A 9,302-nucleotide genomic window follows, 5' to 3' on the forward strand; every position below is an offset into this window, starting at 1 on the left:
AGCGAGAATGGGAATGTCTAAAGAATCTATGAGATAACTAAAAAATTTCTATTTTTATGGGGTAATCCTCACCAGGTCCTACTATAATCGCGACGTGTATACAAGTTGTATATAACCCGAATCAAATAGACCTTCGAATAAGTGATCTTACTCTAAGACCACAACCAAACAAGGAAAAGGAAGTAGGGCGAAGATCACAAATTCTATGTCTATAAAATCTCAATTATATAAAACCCTAAGAGTATACACTCCGCAAATACAGACCTACCAATAAGGGTCTTTTAATTTTTACATATGTTATTTATAGCGTCTAAAATACTCTTATAGTATTTCAATTCTATGTTTTATTCTAGAGCTTCTTGGTATACAAAATTGGTAGGTTTTTAGACTTGTTGTTGTATAGCATCATAAGTTACTCCTATAGTATTTTAAACTTTATGTTCGGTTCTAGTATTCCTTAGTATATATAGAGTTGGTAAGTTTAAGCCTATTGCTACACCACCATCACTCCCAAACACATGTTGGCCATATCTCAAATAAATATAGTTGATCAGGATACGTTTATCCCATATATGATTACATAATTGTCCAAGTTTAACCGTAGTGCCCAACATTTAAATACTTCTGTTTTGTTCTTTTTGTGATACTTTTTCTAGTATTTATATATACATGTATGTATTCTTATATTTTAAGAGTATAACTCCTGGTCAGATTACTTTTATCCCATTCTATTTATAGTTGTATATCTTTTAAGGGTTTATATACTTAGTTCACTATAAACAATGCTCTGATACCAATCTGTCACACCCCTAAACCGAGATGGCGGAAACATTCAAGGGTGGAGGACGAAATGTACAGTATCATAAAAATGCACAATAGTAAAACAAGCAACAACATTCATTGCATTAATAATATAGTTAATACATGTGTGTTCATTATATAGTTGTACAACACCAAAATGTATAGCAAAATAAAAGACGATTCTTGAACATGCTCTGTCTTCTCAAAACTTGTGCTAATGTACATGTCTACTGGTTCCCTGAGAATACAAGTTATTTTGAAAGAGAGTATCAACATTTAAGTTGGTGAGTTCATAAGTATTTAGTGTTTTAATGTTTGTATTTGTTCCATAATTGTATTAGTGTGTTCTCTAGAAAATCCCATATTTTTTATAATAAATGGGATGTAGTCTTCAACCCTAAGACCCAAATGTTTGTATGTTTTTTCTCTATAGTAGGGTAAATGTATGTTTTTACTATAATAGTATAATGTATGTTTCCCGTAAAAGTAAACTATCTTTAATAGAAAAATAGTATGCTTGTTAATGTATAAACTATTCTATATGTATATAATGGAAAATAATTACTTGTGGTAGTATTGTTTAAAATAACACCACTGAAGTAAGTTTGTTTTGTAATCCAATTGTAAGTTTACCAATCAAATGAAGTTATTTGAATATATGTTACTTGTAAATAGTTCGTAATTTTCTCCCTGTGAGTTCTTATAACCATACTAACCCGGTCTACCTAATAACGACTTTTTCAGGCGTCAAAACTGTTAACGAAATTTGTCACCCATAGACCTGATGGTCCTAACTATAGCTAACAGCCCAGGTGCGGGATTTTCAGTCCTGAAATACATCTATACACAATTGTCATTGCTCTCCCTACAAGAAACTCTGGTTATAAGCTCAGGAGTTTTACCCATACTTAGATAAGTACATAAAAATGGCTCATAAATTATTTCAACGTATTACGAGTAATAACCGAGAATCCTTTTTGTATATAACATATAAACTTATGAAAAATAGTTTTGTTTGTCGCTTAACTATACTCATTATAAATTATAAGTCTATTTCAATTTTGTTATGAAAACAGTTGTGTCTTAACATGTTTGTAAATTGCTTCATATAATTTTTCTCTGATCTAGAAAATAGTATGAATTGATGTCACACCCCAAAACCGGAGCGGCGGAAACGTTCTGTGGTGGATGACGTCATGTCAAGTATCACAACACATGCATTATAGTAATCAAAGTACAACAAAACATTGCATTAATAGAATAATTTTACATGGTTACATTACAAGGTATCAAAGTAAAACAAGTAATAGAACAAATACAACATGGTACTAAGCTATCTTCATCAATAGCTCCGGGGATGTACCTGTCTAATGCTAACCTGAGAATACAAGTTATTTGAAAAGCGAGTATCAGCATTTTTACAAATGCTGGTGAGTTCATAAGTATTTAGTGGCATTTATTCAAATAACTTTATAAAGTAATAGTTTAAGTGTTTGTTGTGTATTAGAGTTCTTTACAGAAAATCCTATATTTTCTTTAATAAAGCAGCCTTCTACCAAGGCTGGTCAGTGTTATGTGGTAAAAGTAGTTTTCCCTAAGTTGCTATCATTATCAAAATACTAAATTTGATTATTGAGGAAAGCATACGACATCAGGGAATATCATATGCCTCAGCAGTGAGGACTGCAGACTAAGGCAAGGAACCATAGACTCCAGGTAAGTATCAAACGAACGACACGCCTGGTTCAGTCTAACAAGTGGAGACACAGACCCCAGAAGGTACCAAATGAAAGGTAGAACTAGTCAGGTCTAAAACAGTGAATATAGACCGCAGACAATATCAAATGAAAGATATGTCCAGCGAGGTCTAAAACAGTGAACGCAGTGAACAGAGTGAATACAGTGGATTCTGTGAATACAGTGGATACGGACCCCAGACAACATCAAATGAAAGATACGTCTTGTAAGGTCAAAACTGAGGAGACAGACCCCAGACAGTATCAAATGAAAGATACGTCTTGTAAGGTCAAAACAGAGGAGACAGACCCCGGACAGTATCAAATGAAAGATACGTCTTGTAAGGTCAAAACAGTGTGACTCTGAGAATGAGTTACCAGCATATAGTGTAAATAGCTGGCGAAATACCGTTACCTTAAAGCCATGAATTATAAGGTAACCCGGGATACTCGTAACCATACTGACTAGAGTACCAGACGCCCTACAAGCGTCTAAAATGTGACATTTGTCACCCGTTGGCTTGGTAGGCTGGGACTGTAGCTAGCAGTCTGGGTGCGGGGTTGTCAATCCCGTATAGATCTATACACACAATGTCCGCTCTCCCTACAGGAGACTCTGGTTACCAACTAGACGACGGAGAAGGCCGTGTCCTGAAGATGCATCCCAAATAGTGGGTAGAGACTTCCAAATAGTGGGTTTCTAATGAAAGTGTTGAACTAGAGGTAGAGACTTCCCAATAGTGGGTTTCTAATGTAAGTGTAGACTAGAGGTAGAGACTCTTAACTGAACAGACTGAAGTAACCCGTATGTCTAAGCTTGTATACATAGCATATAACTAATGAATCAAACGACCTTCGGATGGACATCCGATTCCACCAGACCACATCTCAACGAAGAAAAGGAAATAGGGCGGACAACCTTCCTAAGTCCTTCAATCATTATTTATATGCATCTATACAAGCACAGACATACATCTAACTACGCTTGAGTGTGTATTAAGTGGAATCATACAGTGAAATATAAGTGTAAAGTGAAATATCTGAGTCGTGAAGTATAAGCGTACAGAGTGGGATAATCGAATCGTGAAGTATAAGTGTACCAAGTACAAGTGTATCCCGAAGTAGAGACGACAATAAGTGAAGTAAGAGCGTCTATCAAGTATAAGTGAAGCAAAGGCGATATCAAGTATAAGTGAAGTAGAATCGTATCACTAAGTAAGAGTGTGAATAAGTATAAGCGTCATCAGGTATAAGTGACTTCAAGTATAAGTGAAAGCGTTACAGAGTAGGAGTACAAAATAAGTATAAGCGAAGCAGCAGTATTTAACAAGTAAAGTATACGTCGAAAAGGAAATCTTTGATGAAAAACCTTTATGTCCAAAGAAAATCACAAATTGTATTCTTTTGTAAAATATGTTTGAAAACCTTAGAAATTCTTTCATCAACCAGTTTAGAATGAATCTACTTAAAACAGTATAAGTAAGAGTTTTGAAACAATTGAAAACCATCATAGTGTCCTACTCGGTAAAACAGTGTACAGTGGTAAAATCTTGTGCATGCAGGTTATCAATCACATGTGATTGATATGATAAATCGCATGTTTAAGTTGTATTCCCCTCTATAAAACATGTAAAAACATTTAAAAGGTTCATTCAGGGGTATGAAATCACCTGGTGTAAGTAGGTCCGACGAAGGTGCCGTTTGGGCGTTCGGTGTCACGCAAGAACTTGAACACACACAATGACCTATTTAACATATGATAACATATGTTCACATAAAATTAGTATATTTAATACTAATTAAACAAATATACGTTCTCACAGGAGTGAAAAACACTTTGGTTAAGTGTTTGGGTGTCCCGGGTAATGTTTAAGGGTGTGTATGGCTAAGGAATGGAGCTTACAATCCAAGAGTACACTCCCCAAGTTGTGTTTACGGCCTAGGGACATCTCACCATGAGTTTATGGCCGTAAACTCATGGTGATGAGTTCTAGGGTGTTTAAGGCTTCTAGCTTGTTCATGGGATTTTTCTAAGTACTTTTCATAAAAGCCATGAGTGGTTTTGAGGCTTCTAAGGGCTTTAACTTGGAGTTTACGGCCTAGGGACACTCCTAAGGGAGTTTACAGCCGTAAAATCTCACCCTTAGAGTTCTGTGAAGTTTCAAGCCCCTATTACCTTTCTAGCAATCTCTAATGGAGTGTGATGCTATTTTGGGGGATTAAAACTATCATTTGGATGTGTTTTGGGGAGGTTACGGCCTAGACACTTTCTTGGGCCGTAAACTCCTTTTTACCCCTCCATTTCATGTGTTTAAGCCCTTAAATCCTTCATAGCATTTTATAGAAATAGTCTAAGGTCATTTGGGGGACAAAAACCAACATTTTGGCTTGGTTTGGGGAGTTTACGGCCTTGACACAGGTCTGGGCTGTAAACTCCTATTAATCCTCCAATTCTTAATGTTTAAGTGATCTAAATCCAAGAGAATAAGCCCCTAATTTATGTGTTAAGCCCTAGGGTGGTTTGGGAGTGTTTTGGAGGCATTTTGACATAGTTTAGAGGTGTTTATAGCCTAAGCAAGTGCTTGGGCCGTAAACTCTCTTTTAAACCTCAAAATGATTGTTTTAAATGTGCAAACACTCCTAGGCTAATTCCTCTATTTATTTCCAAGTCATTGGGGACAAGTTTGGGCCATTTGGCCTTAAATAGGGTGTTTACGGCCTAATGAGGATCTTAGGCCGTGAACTCCTTTTCCATTGCTTCTAAGTCCGAATTTTGGGCCATAAACATGAATCAATATGTTTAGAATAGGCTAGGGTAAGCGGACTTACAATTTGGAAGCGTTTGGTTGCGGATTCGGGGCGAAAACGGGTCTAGAGAGAGAGTGTAAAAAGTCTCCAATGGACTCCACTCACCCTTATATAGGGTTCCGGGTCGGGGCTCAGTGGAATTCTACCCAATACTGCCATTAAACGGGGCTTTTGGTCGCACCCGATTTAGTGGTCGTAACAATAAAACTTAACATTTTCCAAATAAGTGGAAATGGGTGTTATGCGTTTTTATTTCTCTTTATCACGACTTAACGGCATTTTAAATGTACACAATTGGGATGTTTATTAAATTGACGCCCTCTAATTAACGGAACTTTTATACAGTGGAATATTCCGTTAACGGTAACGGGGAAATGTAACGGGACAACTTGGGTTGTCACATCATCCCCCCGTTAGAGGGAATTTCGTCCCGAAATTCAGGTCTAGGCAAGGAAGTAGGTATGAATGGCCAAGTAGAGGTAAGGGAGTACTTCCTATACGGTTGTCCTCGCATTCCCATGTGATCTCTGGTCTGTGTTTGTCATTCCGACAGACCTTCACGTACGGGATGCGGATTCCGTCTAGTGTAGCTAGTGGGTTCCAACTGGTGTATCTACAAGGTTAGGGTTCTCGATGGATTCTATCAAGATGAGTGAGGCACGAAGAGTGTTGTCGGGAAATCACATATCATGTCTAAGAAGTGGATCGATCGGGTGTGAATCTTGTGGCATATTCGAAAGTTGTAGCGGCCTGAAAAGGGTTGGACCATGACTCCATGAGGATTCTCGGATGGTCCTACGCTCTCGGAAGGGTAGAGCTTTTCAGTACTTAGAACATAGTGTACTTCTATGGCAAGATCATCACTGGCGTGATCGCCATTCCGAAGTTCCTAACGTTCTCTCTCGTACTGGTAGTGTAGTCCTTCAGGTTGGTTCTTAGAAATCTCGAGTGGTCTTTGGTTTCGCGTTTCCTGTCAACTGGTTGATAGAGACTTTCTAGATCGTCAAGTGGGTTGCGTGACTAGAGTTATCGGCTTGCTGTAGAGTGTCTATCTCAAGCTTGTGTAAAATGGACCTGCACCAACGAATCTTGAGACACAGAAACCCTGAGGGTTGGGGAGATGGGGTTTCACTAGGTGAGTGTTGGACTATCTCGGGAGGTGGTTCTACTATCTGTGCGTGAGATAGTATTCGTGGAACACCTAATAGTCCAATGAATCTCTAAGACTTCGGTTTATTCTAGCGTGGAAAGTGTATGCTCCTGCATAACCCTTCGGCTGACACCAGGACTGGTGTCAAGTTTATAACCTCTTCGGGATCTGGGTTATGAGGCTTAACGCAACTACGTTCGCACCTTACCAAGTATTCTTGGCTGCGAAGGTTATCTTGTGGTTCTTGGTATCCTAGCCTTCACTTCGGAGAATGAAGTCTATCATCTATAGGGCAACGACGATTTCCTCCATACGAGAGGGTGGAGGATGATAGGCACTGCTCGTCTACAACTGGGCGGATGAAGTGCCTGAGTAACGCGAGCATACTCTGCAACTACTCCTCCGAAGGTTCTGAGTTTTCTCGGTCTAGGTCAAATCTAGTGGGTATAGGGTCTCCCGGGGGATTCTACGGAGTACGCTTCGGATGGTGGTCGTCTTCTTAGAGTGTCTGCAGTGCCTTTCGCTTCGGTGTTTATCTGACTACGAGGGGTCGGTCAACAGTGTGCGGTACCTTCCCTTAGGTACTTCGGAGGGTTTTGGGATAAGTGGGACGATTGACGGATCGCATTAGGTTTGATTATTTGTGTTAGGTTTAGGTTCTGATGAACCTTTATTTGCCGACATGGATACGGAGAAAGTTCTTTTACACAGCACTAAAGGTGAACACATGGTTGAACGAAGTCAAACCATGATCGATAGGGTCGTCGAAGTTGGCACATTTCGACCTGATATAAAGTGAAGATCGATAGAGTCATGTGCCGAACAGGCACACAAGTTCTAGGCGTCTCGGGGTTTCGTCCTATGTATCACTACTGCGGATAGTTGGACCGATAGAGTCGACGCGGAACTATAGAGAGTTCTAAGTGTTTCCGAATAGAGTATCTTTTCATGAACGGATTCTCACGAGGCATTTCTGTAATCGCCTCACATATACTAGTCATGCATATTTAAGGTGGGGAGGACGGTTGACTGAGCGACCCCGCCCTAAATCCACAACCAAACGAGGAACAGGAAATGAGGCGGCATTCGCTCACTCTAGGTCTGTCCATCTTAAATATACATGGCCGTAATGTATATGTTTAGCCATTATAGTTTTACCTAATGAATTTTAAATTTTATAACAGTGCTGCGACTTTCGTCTTACTGGGGAGAATTTACATTTGAATTAGTCTTTTATTGTTCTTAGTTTAGTTATCCGAGATCGAGAGACGTACCAAAATCTAACGAGTTCCTTGCCGCTTCTCCCTAAGCAGTAGTGTCAGGCTCCTCCTGTGTCTTTGTCTTTCCCTTCGGTTGGGCAGTCCCTCTTGAAGTGTCCCATTTTACCACATAGGTGGCAAACTGTACGGGTCGCCACATTGGTGGTTGATGTAATGAACTCAACCGGGGTTCTGCAGACACGAGCAGTATGCCCCAACATGTGGCACCTAGCACAATAGAGTTCCCGGCAGGCACCATGATGATGGTAGTTGCACTTGCTGCAGTGGGGAAGGTCTCCTAGGTATGGTCTTCTTGGAGTCGGGAGGGAAGGATTTACAGGAGCATTAGCTGTCTCAGCTTGTTGCCCTTCGGAAGGTCCTTGAGCCGAGGCACTTCCCTCCTCAAACTTGAGTTTCCTCTTTAGTGAGTTCGGTTGAGGTTCTTGGATGACTGGGTATGAAAGTGTTGGTTGTTGTTGTCCATTGCCAGGATCGGAATTCCCGACAGGGCCCTTGCTAACATTTGCGATGTTAGCATTCAGGTGAGCCATGATAGCTACTACGGCTGTTGAGACTGCAGCTTGGAACGTAACTTCATCGAGTAGGAGAGCAGGTTTCTTGCTTGTGGATTGGTTACGCTTCTTCGGTGGCATGGTCTTCCTACATGGAAAGGGATACAAGGTAATGAGAGGTGATGGTTAACCCTGGACATTTCTGTCCTTAACGTATTAGGCATAAATTTTTCCCGTGCCTCGGATGTTGGTTGTCTAAGTGTCGACCTACATCCCTATGATGTAGTCCTGGTAATCAAGGTAAGAGTATGAGTATCGGAAAAGGCCATAAGATGCGAGTTGTTCCTACTAAGTTACCTTTATACTGGGAAAGGTTTCACTCTCCGGCCTGGAGAGATTTGAGAACGGTTCGGAATGAACTGCGGAAAGAGAGGCTCACAAGGGCAGCTGACTAAATTCTCTCAATAGAGATGCGGGGATCCGCCCTAATCGTGTATCTGGCAACGGGAAACGACGATTTTACCTAACACATAGCGTGAGTAGTGTAACCACTAACTCACTAAATTGTATTATTTTATGGGTGTATTAGCGTGACGAACACGAGGAAAAGACAATTCCCGAGTTCCATGTACTGTCTCCCTCGGTCCGCCTCGTATCTTTGACTGGAATCGGCGTTGGTTTCCTTCGGGTAGTTTCCTAGGGTTCTCTTCTCGTATGGACATATTGAATTTCTACTCCGCCTTCCTTCTGATTCCAACTGTGGGTGTCATCACTTCATGATGGATGACTGGGAATCTCCGAAGTTTAGGCGAATCTCTCACCACTGTCCCTAAAAGGATATGGGCACTTGGTGCATTCAATAGTCTCGACCCAGTTCATTTATTTCCGAACAGGAAATCTTCTCAATGAATCTCTTCGGGGTCGAATTCAACTCTTCTGTCAAGCACTGGAGTGGGTAGGGTTTTCTATAGGGTTCGTGCGAGAATGGAAATGTCTAAAGAATCCTAAGAGATTACTTATATTTCACTGTATGATC

This window comes from Lactuca sativa, chromosome 3 (genome assembly GCF_002870075.4).
Source record: "Lactuca sativa cultivar Salinas chromosome 3, Lsat_Salinas_v11, whole genome shotgun sequence".
Classification (NCBI taxonomy): Eukaryota; Viridiplantae; Streptophyta; class Magnoliopsida; order Asterales; family Asteraceae; genus Lactuca; species Lactuca sativa.